At 33.5% G+C, this 15,422-nt stretch overlaps 1 protein-coding gene across 2 annotated transcripts in view; it reads right to left on the bottom strand.

The window, feature by feature from the left end:
* LOC127854964 (uncharacterized) overlaps positions 1-15,422 on the bottom strand; it is a 222,834-nt gene that overhangs the window by 100,513 nt on the left and 106,899 nt on the right. The gene's annotated exons all lie outside the window — the stretch shown is intronic.

Below are 15,422 nucleotides of genomic sequence, written 5' to 3'. Positions count from 1 at the left end.
AATGTAGGATGTTGCTAGCGAGCCATATTCTGGCCCCGGCCATCGGACTTACTGCATCTGATGATATTTTAATCGCCGACTGACGCAAAATATTGCAAAATTAGTGAATTAAGCAATACATTGGGACAAAACTATTTGCAATTGTCAAAGATCGCGTTGTTAAAAAAGGTGGCTGATTTCTGGCATAGAGTTCTGTTGTGTTGGACATTTTTAAGAAGGTTTCCAACCTGCCAATGCAAAAGAATACAATACCATGCAACCGAACGCCACACTTATCATAGCAACGCATTGATATCTGCCTGATATAACGTTGCCTTATGTATATTTTTGTATCATACCACAACATTGATATCGGCCTGATATAACGTTGTCTGATATATTTTTTATATCATGGTCGACAGGAAGTTCTTATATCTGTCAATGTTTGGAGTAACGTGGGATTTGCAATAAAGTCAACAATTTCTATCAACATGAATCAGGTTCAACAAAACACTTTGATACCAAGAACTTTCATATTTTAATCAAGTTAAAAGTCATAAAGCACAAAAAAACGTTTATTTTTTTAAATGACGTCATCAATGAGACAATAAATCTTAAATATCGATATTGTCATTGCACTCGCAAATGTTGCACAGAAAGTCAAGACAAATGATAACTGAATGCTAATCCTCAACTATTTAAACGAAGGATTTAACACGCTTATGTCAGTATTGACACCATCATCAAAATGTCATTTTCAAAACACATGTCCAAAATGGCGTTTGCAAACTATTTGGTGAAGTGTGTTCTTCGATTAAATTTGTCGCTGCAGTCCCATCCTGATCTCTAATTCAAGACGTTTAGAATTAATGCGGGTGTGCTCTTCTCATTCGTAGTGCAAACAACTTTTTTTTTCTCTATACGATGTTTAAAATAAGCGATTATTCGCGTCGTCTTTTAGAACGCCCTTGCTACATGTATGTCAACGTGTTAAAGCCGGATCAGCAAGATCAGCGGGGATCCGTACAGTTTTAATATAATATGGATTATTTTGCAGATTTTTAGGAAAATGTGGTATGATAAACAGAAAAACAGATTACTACCTGATCTTTTTGTAACACTACCTGATCTTTTTGTAATATATCAGGCTCGGCGCGAATAAAATAACGGCTCGGCAAGCCTCGCCGTTTTATTATTCTAAGCCTTGCCTGATTTATTACAAAAAGATCAGGCAGTAACCTGTTATTTTCTATATATCCGCCACAGTGAGAAAAATTCGAAGATAATAGACTAACGATATACTTATTTTGATTCATCTGCTATTTAAGGGTCTTGTCATTCTATTATTTTGGGAGACTTCATATAAATCTCATCTTAAAAAGGCCTTCTATGCAAATTTGTGAGGCATTTTAACTGACAATTTAATTTTACTATGTAGGCCTATTGCGCATGAACACTTATTGCAATGTTATAGAGTGATCTACTTAACTGAATCCAAACACTTGTGTTATCAATGTCCAATGTCCGCTAAATCGATACTGTTTGTATGTAAATCTCTATCCGGTTTTGTATTTGTTGACAGTAACAAGCATTACATTTTTAATGTTATAGACTAGTTCGATTATAATATTTGTATAACTCTATAGAACCCCATTGAACATTTTATGATAAATAGGTTAATGGAGAACAGTTTGCATTTCCAGTAAATCAAATATTAAAGGGGCCTTTTCACAGATTTTGGCATGTATTGAAGCTTGTCATTAAATGCTTTATATTGATCAATTTAAACATGGGACCTAAAAATCTCCAGTAAAAATAGAATACAATTTAAAAAGTAACAAAAAAGTAACCCGCGACTGGACTCGAACCACTGACCCCTGGAGTCCTGGAGTAAAAAGTCTCCCGTTTAGACCATTCGACCATCCGTGCTCATGCTTTGTCCGAATGCATTTTTTACTTATATCAGCAATCCTCGTAGTTTCCCAAAATAAAACGACAACAGCAGAACTGTCCAAATTATTCAATCGTTACGCGTTGCAACGTTTTACAATTTTCAGGTTTTCAAATCGTCAAAAGATGCATATAATGGATTTTTTTAGAACATGGTAAATGTTCAGTATTACCATTTCCTTACAAATAGCATAACTAAAACGAAAATTTGTGAATCTGAAACAACTTTTTTTAATTTTGTCAATTTACCAAAACATGAAAAGGGCCCTTTAAAATGTTAATTACAACCCATTTCATGGGGGGGCTTTTGCCCGTGAGTGTCAACTTTTATGTATCAGGGACAACACTTTCCGCCTAAACTGGATTTTTGATAAGCAGAGACTTTCCGTAAATGAAACATACCATAAAAGTGGAAAGTGTCGTCCCTGATTAGCCTGTGTGGACTGCACATGCTAATCATGAACGACACTACGACCATGCAGTAAACTCCCTTTTCACAGAGCACGGCACATATATTTTTTTGTTTGTTTTCTATAACGTGGTTCTGAGTCATCGGGTTTCAAGCTGTAATACTATTGAACTACCCAACGTGCTTTTGTGAATAACATGTTCACAATGTTCTTTTTATATATAACATTTGTCCACTTTTGAGACGATATTGGCAACTAGTTTTGCATAATACCTTTTGTCTTTTTTTCAATGCAATTTATAACATAATACTATAGAACAAAAGTTGTGTTGTGCCGGGCATTACTATCATATTGGCTTTCAAAACAATTAAAACCTGGTCTGCCTTTTAAGAGCTTCATTACGAATTCATAGGTGAAACATGAATCATACCTTTTGACACTTTTGTCTGAAGAATAATATACGCGTTAACATGACAATGATGAAGTAGAAACAAGTCGGCTGAGACCAAACACTATAACGAATAATTCATGAATGTATTGAAATGTATTGACGGCAGTACTGAAAGTCTAAACCGCTCCCTTTCATTCGTTATTGTGTATTAATTCTAAAGCTGAACATTACGGAATCGTTGAGATACCGTCATACGGGTAATTCATATAATGGAGTAGTAGGTACCGTAATTATTTTTCGAGCGCACTTAAAAAACTTTGTTTTGGTTTTCTGCACATTGTGATGAATAATATACGCCCTTCATCAATGTTTAGGTATCCCCATGTCACTTGCCGACATGACAACATGTGTTTGTAAATACCACTCATTTAATTGTTTAAATTACTGAAAGATAATGAATGTTGCAATTTGAACATCGAGTAAAAAATCTGCCTGCTATTTAATCCACAGTGGTATGAACCTTTTATCATTAAAATTTAGCTAATATATACTTAACTTTTGCTTATTATGATTACCTTAACTATTATTGAATAATATACTATAACGCATTCAAATACTATACAACATCCATTTGTCAAACTTCAAAATTCGAAAGGGAGTTTGTTGCCGTAGAAAACTAAATTCATGTGGTTGTAACAAGCATACACCAATAAAACAATAGCGTTGAATAGCATCGAGATTATCATTGGTACTAAATGAAAGCGAACAATTAAACACACAAAATATATGAATTAAGCAAATTTTAGTGATTTCCTAACAAATTTAATTTCAAATCCATTAATAATTACAAATATACATGCCTATTGACACAAAGCAAGCCAATCTTATGGTATACAGATTCCTCGTATAAATGTTCCAGTTTAATTCCCTACATCTGGTTGTTAAAACACATGTGTGGTGTATGATAAGATTAACGCAAATAAGATTAATTATGCTAAAAATGTTACTGTTGGTTGAGAGTCATTAATATTAGGTGAACATCTAGGTGTCCGAAAAATAAAAGTGTCGCAAAATAAATAAAACGAGAATGTACGAAAATTTAGATACTTACAAAAAAATAGTAATATTCATCTTTAACGATTAGCCAACACATTATTAACGAAGATACAAAAATTAAATTGTTCAAAAGGTCAATTATAACACTGCCTCGCAAAAAATTACTCTGCTTGCATTTGCGATAAAGTTGGTACGTGAGCCGCTTTCGTATTATCGTTTCAAGCCATTCAACGGAGTCAACTCTCCCGAAACGTCCCGGCAGAAACAGGCAACCATACATATCAAAACCGCTCTTATCATTGTGTACACGACGGTCTTACTGACTTGTGTGCTAACGCGAAAGGAATTGTGGGTAGCACTTCTTTTACAATTAAAAGGGAAAGCGAAAGCAGGTCAGGTAATCGTGCTTCTGACAATCGCTATCAATCTTAATAGAGATTCAAAGTCACATTTAAACATAATTAAATAACATTTCTGTAAACGACATTCCGTTTTAAACACACAATAAAAAACGAGTTTTCGTTCATTATTAACATGTTCATTCCTACGCAGAACTACTTTGGCGGAAGCATAATTTCCAAAACCAGGGGAATGTGATGCGTCTAAGAATATGATGATCAGTTTGTGAAAGCACGTCGCACTGGAATGTCTACGAAGTAAGAAGATGCAGGATTGAATAGGCAACAAACATGGATATGACATTTCTTTTGAAATGTCTTATTGTTTACTGCATAACTATTATTTTAGTGGATCACTTGACCACAGGTCAACAAGACTCATGTTCCGAATGTACAAGGTTCGAAATGAGGAAGGACTTGTCTTGTCATGTAGTGTTAAAATTTTTAAGAACAACAGATGTGACAACTTGCATGAGGGATTGCACGGACAATTGTCATGGATTGTTATTCAATGAACTTGAAAGAAATTGTACTTTATGCGCATCGGTAAAAATTGAAACTGGAAACCCTGACAAAAAGGCGACGGCGTTTGAAAAGGTACCTTACAGAGTTAAATTGCTGCGTATTTCTATTCCATTTATATGATTTGGTAGAAATTTATTTATAAAACTGTTCTAGCAGCAAGTCGTATAGTATTGTTTACAGAGACGTTTAAATTTAATTAATATTTTTGTACTAACGATAATAAATTTGATTTAAAAAACTTGGTTAAAAGCGAAGAAAAACCAAGATACATTTGGACATTGTTCTCCACTTGCATTTTTATTCTTATTATTTCACGTGATATTATGAACAATTATGTCGAATGTTTTACTTCAGAAGTTGCATATGAACAGATTGTGCTCTTGTTCATCGTTGGGCCAACTAAGTTCTCTGAGATTGACTCTCTAATTCGAACACACTGGCTTATTAACGACACAGTTTAAATAAATCTGAACATGCACATGTGGCGTACACGACAACTATCATAAACTATACAATAAGTAATAAAGGGTAGTTTTTTATGTAATTATACATAATCGAAAGTGCTACTTCCGCTAGTTGATATAAACGTTTATTTTGGTATCGAGTTATTCGGAAATTCCAAAAAATTATCTCCCGGCTTTTAAGATATCTTCTTTTAAGAAGGTGTTGGTTTGCTTAAGACCATGATTTACAGGAACCGATTTTTTTATATGCACTTTTACGTTTGCAATTTTGTTGTTTCTGGAGTCGGAAATGTTGAACATGTTTTCGTACTTCTCAGACAGAAAGCACTGACTTGTTTCGATTTACTTGCGCTTCTTTTTATGACAGCTTTACCGCCAAGTGATTGTTATTGATTTAAGGGTGATTGTGTCCAATTTACGCTGATTTTCGTCCATATTTTCTAATCTGGTCAGCAATTTGCTGAAACCAATCCGACTGCCGTAGGATTAAATAGTTTAAGTTGTGAAAATCCCCCACACTATCTAAAACATCAGCATACGAATTCATGGCGAGATTGGTCGGCTGATTGCTATCATTATTTCGACTAAGAAAAAAATTCTATTTACCTTCGGTTGATTAGCAATTAAACCAGATCAAAACTGATGTGAATACAACCAATTTCATTTATATTAGATTTCTTAAGTAAAAGTTTATTGGATTAAGAAGTAAAATTACACAAACGCGATTTGTGGTCAGAGGCGTGATCGTTTCACGCATTAAAAGGACCAGTATTGATATTACGTTGACAATACAGTTCGCTCTCCATTTTGGAAGAACCGTTACGCGACAAAAAATGTGTGAATGTATTACTTTCTTCGGCAGTTCAAAAAACGAATATTTGTATTGGTTTAATAGTTTAAGACCATGGTTAAATTGTGAACGAACCGAAGAGTCTCGATTTGTTTACAATCTGGTTCTTTAAATCTATGTAATTCATTGATGCATTATTTTTATAATATGGCATAGAGTCCCTTATATGTTATAACATTCGTGTTAATTGTTATTTATGGATTTGCAGATAAAGAAAACTGACTTGTCACGACTATTTTACATGCAATATTTTAGCGTTTAAAACTAAATTAACATAGTATTTTATAATCATATATTTTTATTAAAACAAGTTGTAGCAATCACTCAATTCAAATAAAAACATCATTAATATCAACCTAATCGGGAATAGCCCCACCAATAACCAACATTAAGAACCATAACATAAATAACGAAACTACTATTAGATTTAGAACATATAAACATATTTCCAAACACGAATGCAAAAGGCAAATGCACAAACAACGCTGACGACAAACTGATAGTGTGTGCGCGCGCATGATTATATTTCCTCGGTAAAATATTACATATACACATACAAGCATGTTATATACAGATAATTTAAATTACATATATTTGATGGGTACATAAATTAAGTTGTAAGTATGTATATCTTATCTGTAATATATTGCAAGTTAGAAAGTTAATTTAGTGCTGAATTGCATTGTGTAATATAAATTAATATTACATATCGTTACTATAAATAATAATAAAATAGCGTCGTGGGCGGGCCATTATTCGTATCTAACGTGCCAATATAAATTATAGCGACCCGCTTTGCCGGGCCGATTTTTCATATCTGAAAAGAATCGGATCACGCGGCTTAAACTGAACAAAATGGCGTTTACATTAAGTTTTAGCCGACGTGGATCAATAAAATTGATGTCACATTTCAACGAAAGAATCGAACATAATTATAATGACACGTAGCACAAATGTGGATAGTACTATTATCGACTGAAACTAAAACTCTGCTGTTTATTCGATTGATGCCTATATCACGTCTGACAAAGACACATATACCGTTTAATATCCAGGACAAACAGTTTAAAAATATTTCATTTTGGGGTCGTAATTCATGTTTTAAATCCGGATATCTTTAGGGCTGGAAAAAAATGGGTATGACAAATTTTGGGTACGAATTTGTTTATTAGGAAAGATGGAGTACCTGTAAGTATACCGGGGTATCCAAAAGTATTATTTGAAAATCGGTGTACGGTGAAGTATACTTCAAAGTACCCAGGGTGTGGGGAAGTAGTACCCGTGGGGAACTTGACCCATTCAGCCATAATGGTTCGATTCAAGTGAGGACAAGAATGTAAATGGTTTTCCCCATCTTCTATCAATTTAGCTATATAACGAATAAGAGTCCCTTTTAATAATAATTACCGTACATTTTCTATTTCATTGTGTAGATCAATTAATTGGTCTTCAAAGTTGCATTTACCGATGCTTGAAGTCGATCACTTTCTTTAATGAAATTATATTCCCCTTGTGAAGTGAGCTATATGATGAGAACTACAAAGTTTTTCGTCTAATTTCCATAATAAATGTTTCTAGGAATAATTGGAAGACCGAATATGATTTGGTAATTTGTAAAAATTTTGCCGCAGCTCACATTATTTCCAAACAATTATGATATTCTTAGAAAATTGGCTAATAGACCAGCCTTTTCAGCACCGGTATATAGGGATAAAAGTTCATGAAGTAAATTATCTTTAACCCACTAGGTTAGGATTAATCATAAACTCCGGGGTATTCAAATTTAGCATATTTTCCATAAGTTGTAATGCTTCAAACAGTTTCAGTTAATCTTCAGGTATGCCTCCAAATGAAACTTACGATTCATATTCTCTAGCTTTGTAGCCAAGACTGCACAGTTATCTAATGGAAGTTATGCAGCAGTTTTAAATTTATTTATCTTTTGATATAAAAGTACAGTAAAATGTAACCCAAGCCCCTTTGATTACTTTTTACAACCAGCAATACCAGTATGTCAGGAAGTATTGATGGATTACAAATCACTTTTGCCAATCTTAACAATTACTACAAAATATTCCTTTTCGTAATTATTTAAAATGTTGATTACATTTTAACAAATAATGACACTCCAATGTTTGTAAATCATTTGACACTGATCAATAAACTGTTACATACTAATTTAATCATTTTTAATCGATTTATTTTGAAATATCAATTAATAATCACTGAATAATTATTTTTTTAATAATTAATCAACGAATATAACAATTACATGATGATGTAGAACATTACTTTAATTTCAATATTAAAATAAGTATTTTTTATGCACCCGGTAGGGTGGCATAATGCAGTTGAACTGTCCATCAGTCAGTATGTCAGTATGTCAGTATGTGTGTATGTGTGTATGTCAGCCTGTCCGTCCGTCCGAAAAAAAGCTTTAACGTTTGCCATAACTTTTGCATTATTGAAGATAAAAACTTGATATTTGGCATGCCTGTGTACCTCATGGAGCTGAACATTTTGAGTGGTGAAAGGTGAAGGTCAAGGTCATCTTTCAAGGTCAAATGTCAAATATATGGCGTCTGTCCGTCCGAAAACTTTAATATTGGCCATAACTTTTTCAATATTGAAGATAGGAGCTTGATATTTTGCATGCATGTGTATCTCATGAAGCTGCACATTTTGAGTGGTGGCAGTTCAAGATCAAGGTCATCCTTCAAAGTCAAAGGTAAAAAAAATAAAATTCAAAGCGTCGTTCACAGAAGCTGCACATTTTGAGTGTTGGAAGTTCAAGGTCAAGGTCATCCTTCAATGTCAAGGTCATCCTTCAAGGTCAAAGGTCATTTTTTTCAAAGCGGCGTTCTCATGAAGCTGCACATTTTGAATGGTGGAAGTTCATGGTCAAGGTCATCCTTCAAGGTCAAAGGTTAAAATTTTTTTCAAAGCGGCGCAATAGGGGGCATTGTGTTTCTGACGAACACATCTTTTGTTTTTAAATAAATTAATTCATTGTTTACTGTTTCCTATATTTTAAGTAATCGTGATACCACATTGTTTAAGCAATAAGTCATAGAACCGTTTGCTATACATTGTTTTAATAATTGTATGTAGTACTGCGTTGCTAACTAATTAAAATAGTGAAAGCGTTGATTTTAATTTTAATGGTTGATTAAAAAGTGTAAATGTATGAAATTGAAATGCAAACTTGTGTATGTTTTTTATTATGATAATTTTAGTTTAATGTTAACATTTGTGTTTTTTATTAATAAAGGTCAAGAAAAAATGTGGTGACCAGACTCCATCTGATTCTACAAAAACTTCGCAAAAATGTGAGTTATCGTCAGGATTTTCAGAAATGTGTCGTACTGATGGTTAATTTCATTTATTAAGCAAGTAAAATACATTCGGGGTAAATGTTTTGTGGATATTTTAGCTCTGTGCAATAAAACTATATATATATATATATATATATATATATATATATATATATATATATATATATATATATATATATATATATATATATATATATATATATATATATATATCTATATATATATATATATATATATCTATATATATATATATATATATATATATATATATATATATATATATATATATGGCAAACAGGTTGTCCATTTATATGCTGAAATACAAAATTTTGCAGCGGCCGTTTTCAGTAACATCTAACCAATCAAGCTACAAACAACGGCTCACAGATATTGATATATTAAGATATTGTTTTTCATCACACATGTACCAGCGTTATCTAATCGTACAGTATAAAGGTAATGCACATGTTCATTGAAAGGTGATTCCAACCGACTCTTAAACTCTAAACAAACACTACATAATTGACCTTCAAAGGATGCTACAGTCCTCGTGTAACCAAATAGCAATTGTCAGATGTGAAAATTCCAATAGTCGAAACCAAGAACATATTTTACAAATAAACATTATAAATGAACTAATATTAAACGTTCCGAAATGTTTATAAAATCGATCAGTATATCCCAACTAATTATCATTATATCAATTCACATTGCAAATATGTAAATATTCAATAAATACAAGTATTTGTCTCCAGTACAAAGGTACATAGTTCCCTTATAGTTTTAAACATGTTAAACAATACATACACACATGCATGTTGCAATAATTTGAAAGTAATTTTTATTATACTTTAAATCGTGTCATAAAAGAAGAAGAATTAATGAATAGATTATTTCGAAAATAATGAAGACCATATTGTGACAACATACCAGTAGTGTTTAGTGCTTGAGACCCACGCCTAATTTTGTTTATCCATTTGTACTTTTTACATATGCTAAATAAGATTAAGAAATTAACTTAAAAACAGAGATTAAGAACATACACATAACATAAACTATACTGAAAACGATTGCATATACAATATTTGTCCGCTGTAATAGCTACTAATATTATGTAACCCACACCATCCTTCATTGTTAACACAAATTGAATGATTATTTCTGTTTGTGGTTGTGTAGATAAAATTATTCAAATTATTATATGGCTAAACACGTCTCAATGTAGGAATATGTTTGAAATCAGTGCCATTAAAATTTTAAACAAAACTGTGCTGTCTATGGAAAGTGTTCCGTTATAGTGTGCCCTCCGTTCGAGAACAAAAAGAACGGGAAAGTGGTTGGAGAATCTCTGCTTGAAGGTGCCACTAAGAATTTGACCTGCCACCCCGGATACAGTCCTCGAGACAGAAATAACGTTATGAGCCAATGTAAAAATAGCCAATGGACGAAAATTACGGAGTGTGCTATAGGTATCACTTGTGAATGTTAGATTTTTAATTTTATGAAAGTGAATTTTTGATTTGAATTTCCTTCACCATGACCAAGTAAATTTCCACTATTTAATGAAAAGGTCCAATCATAATCTTCTAAAAGCATTTGCAACTTAAATATTATATCGTTACGCAAATTATTAAACCTTTACATTCATTTAAGTAAACACCAATTTTGACAGGAACAAAATATACCGTTTTGGGGTTGGATAATGCATATATTTTTTGACCTTGCGGTCAAGGATAACCCATGAAAGTGCAAGCACTTATTTCCAATGGGGTCCTTTGGTTTTGCTGAAGAGACAGCAAGCAGAAGAGACAGTATTGGGATACAAAGAATCCGGGTGCGATACCCTAGCTCTTTGCGAATAGATACCTTGGTTCTTTTACGTGCTCAGTGTATAGCACCGATACACGCGACAATTACCTGGGTTTCATACCAGTACATCTCTAGTTGGGTGGGAAACACTTGAAGCATTTCTGAAATTTCCCGCCCCGGCCGGGATTTGAACCGGGGACATCTGGAATGGTAGACCAGAGTGTTACCACTCGACCACCGCACCATTTGAGTAAATGGCGTTGTTTATTACGAAACTAGAAACTGCTTGAGATAAATATCGCATCAGCCTATTCCTTGTGTACATAGTTCACACAAGCCTATAATAGTGTTCTTACAAAATAGTGAAAACATTTTAATTATATCAAATGCCGACCATAAATACATTCAAATAATACCATTCGGCCTAAATAGCATACCGATGCTCTGTTCCCTACATTAGCCTAAGCACTTTATGCAGCTTACATGGTCATTTTACTATTGGTTAAATTGTCTGTGTCTTTATGATAAACTATTCATTTCTAAAATATTTCAAAGCACATTCCAATTAAGGCACAGTTCTAGATAAATGCCCTCTTTTGAATTTTTTTATTCGCTGTCTTTGGAAATTGTTCCTTTGTAGTGTGCCCTACTTTTGAGAACATCAACAACGGGAAAGTTGAAGGAGACACTCTGTTCGAAGGTGCAACTAGAAATTTGACTTGCAATCCCGGATTCAGTCCCCGAGACAGCAATGCTGTATTGAGTCTTTGTCAAAATGGCCAATGGACAAAAATAACGGAATGTATTAAAGGTATCACTTATAAAATTAAATGTTTTTTGTACAGTTGGTATTGTTTGATTTTAATTTCCATCCCCATGTCAAAGTATTACCAACAGTTGTCGAAAAGGCCAGATCGTAATTTTGTTAGAGCATTTACATTTTGAATATAATATATGTACTCATATATTTAACCTTTACAATTATTTTAATTAAAACAACGACCTTGACAGGAACAAAAGCTACCGTTTTGCGCTAGGCTTACATTTATTTTGCAACTAGGAACTGCTGAAGACAAATATCGAATCATGTGAATCCATCTGAACTTAAAATGTATTTACTAAACAGACAAACAGTTTACTTTCAAACAAACTGTTAGATCATGTAGATTAGATATCAACCTGAAATGCTTACAATACTAGTCCGTTTTAATAGTTTAACGATGCTCTGTTTTCAACACAAGCCCCCAGCAGTCAGCTAATATGGTCAGTTTATCTTTTTGATAAATTATCCGTGCTGTTGATACAAATTATTCAATGTAAAAATATGGCAACGCACGTGTCAATTATAGCACAGTTGTGAGACTATTGCCCCTCTTTGAAAACACAAGTGTTGTATATATGCTGTCTTTGGAAACTGTTCACTTTGTAGACTGCCCTCCTTTCGAGAACAACAGTCAAGGGAACGTTACAGGAGACTCTCTGTTCGAAGGTGCAACTAGAAATTTGACTTGCGACACCGGATACAGTCCCCGAGACGACAATATCGTAGTAAGCCGATGTCAAAATGGTCATTGGACAAACATAACGGAATGTGTGAAAGGTAGTATTTGTGAAATCTAAACATTCGTTTATCATTATTACCAATTAAATTTCCATCAACCGTCGAACAGATCAGATGGTGATCGCCTTAACAAATTTGCAACTTTAATATTATATCGTTACTCTAAATTGTAAACCTCTACCTTAATATAATCAAAACACTTATTTAAACAGGACCAAAAGCTACCGTTTTGTGGATGAATATATGCGCTACGCGTTAACTTATTTTGCAACTACAAACTGCTGGAGAAAATTATCGAATCATGTTAATCGATTTGTTCTTAATACATATTTCAAATGGCACTAAGAAGTTAAATCAAAACCAACACTAGCCCCAGCACTGAATGCAGCTTACAATTATCATTTCTACTCTGTGTTATATTGCCTGTGCTTTTATGACACAAACTAATCACTTACAAAATATGGCAACACTCGTGTCCATTATCATGGTTCAGTTTTGAGATCATTTTCTACCTATGGAAACACAATTGTTTATAAGCTTTATTTGGAATCTGTTGCTTTTAAGTATGTCCTCCGTTTGAGAACAACAGCAACGGAAAAGTTGAAGGAGACACTGTGTTTGAAGGTGCAACAAGAACTTTGACTTGCGAGCCAGGATACAGTCCTCGAGACATCAATGTCGTAATCAGCCGATGTCAAAATGGTCAATGGACGAACATAACGGAATGTGTTCAAGGTATCATTAATGCATGTTAAATATTTGTTCGTAAAGTAGTCAATGTTTGATTTTAATTTTCATGACCATTGCCAATTATATTTCCATCAGTTGTCAAAAAGGTCATATCATAATTTTGTAAAAGCATGTACAACTTAAAAAGTATTTCTTAACTCAACAAATTACAACTACATTCCTGAAATTAAAATACCGACTTTTACAGCAACAAAAACTACCGTTTTGGGATTGATTAAATGCGCAAGGAGTAAATTTAATTTGCAACTAGAACTTGCTGGAGACAAATATCGCTTTAGTTTTGCTTATTACATATATCAAATAAGGCTAAGAAATTAACTTCACGACAAAAAGTTATACATATACATTATATAAAAAAAGAATGGGAATTAATAACATTAATACTTGCCCGCTTTACTTGCTTACCGATGCTCTGTTCCAATCTCTAGCCCCGGCAGCCAATATATCGTAAATGGTCATTTTACTCTTTATTAAAGTACCAGTGCTTTTATGATAAAAAGTATAACATTTTTAGCTCAATTATTTCTTGAAAAAAAAATGAGCTATTGTCATCACCTTGGTGTCGGCGTCTGCGTCGGCGTCAGCGTCGGCGTCCGGTTAGGTTATGTGTTTAGTTCCACTTTTCTCATAAAGTATCAAAGCTATTGTATTCAAACTTGATACACTTACTTACTATCATGAGAGGACTGGGAAGGTAAAGTTAGATAACTCTGGCTTGCATTTTGTCAGAATTATGTGCCCTTTTTATACTTAGAAAATTGAAAATTTGGTTACGTTTTGTGTTTAGGTCCACTTTTCTCATAAAGCATCAAACCTATTGCATTCAAACTTGGTACACTCAATGCACAGCTGTGCATTTAAATTTTAAACATATGACGAACACCCAATGCACAGCTTTTCGTTTTACTATTTTAAACATCTGATGAACACCTTATGCATAGCTATGCATTTCTATTTTAAACATCTGACAAACACCCAATGCACAGCTATGCATTTATATATTAAAAATCTGATGTACACCCAATGCACAGCTGTGCATTTGCATTTAAACATCTGACGAACACCCAGTGCACAACTTTGCGTTTCTATTTTAACATCTGACGGGCACCCAATTCACAGCTATGTATTTTTATTTTAAACATCTGATTAACACCCAATGCACAGCTGTGCATTTCTATTTTAAACTTCTGCCGAACACCCGATGCGCAGCTTTGCATTTCTATATTAAACATCTGATGAACACCCAAAGCACAGCTGTGCATTTCTATTTTAAAAATCTGCTTATCACCCAATGCACGGCTATGCGTTTCTTTAAAAATCTGATTATCACCCAATGCACGGCTATGCGTTTCTATTTTAACATCTGACGAACACCCAATGAGAAGCTGTGTATTTGTATTTTAAACATCTGACGAACACCCAATGAACAGCTTTGCGTTTCTATTTTAAAATCTGAAGAATACCCAAGCACAGCTATGCATTTATATATTAAACATCTGATGAACACCCAATGAACAGCTGTGCATTTAAATTGTACACATCTGACGAACACCTAATGCACAGCTATGCATGTCTATTTTAAACTTCCGCCGAACACCCGATGCGCAGCTATGCATTTCTATTTAAATCATCTAAATGACACCCAATGCACAGCTGTGCATATCTGTTTTAAACATCTGACAAACACCCAATGCACAGCTGTGCATTTAACTTTTAAACATCTGACGATCACCTAATGCACAGCTATGCATTTATATATTAAACATCTGACGGACACCCAATTCGAAGCTATGTATTTCTATTGTAAACATCTGATTAACACCCAATGCACAGCTATGCATTTATATATTAAACATCTGACGGACACCCAATACACAGCTATGTTTTTCTATTTTAAACATCTGACGAACATCCAATGCACAGCTATTCATTTATATAATTAAA

This window comes from Dreissena polymorpha, chromosome 13 (genome assembly GCF_020536995.1).
Source record: "Dreissena polymorpha isolate Duluth1 chromosome 13, UMN_Dpol_1.0, whole genome shotgun sequence".
Lineage (NCBI taxonomy): Eukaryota > Metazoa > Mollusca > Bivalvia > Myida > Dreissenidae > Dreissena > Dreissena polymorpha.
Note: the sequence above shows the minus strand (reverse complement) of the source record. Positions and strands in the feature narration are given on the sequence as shown.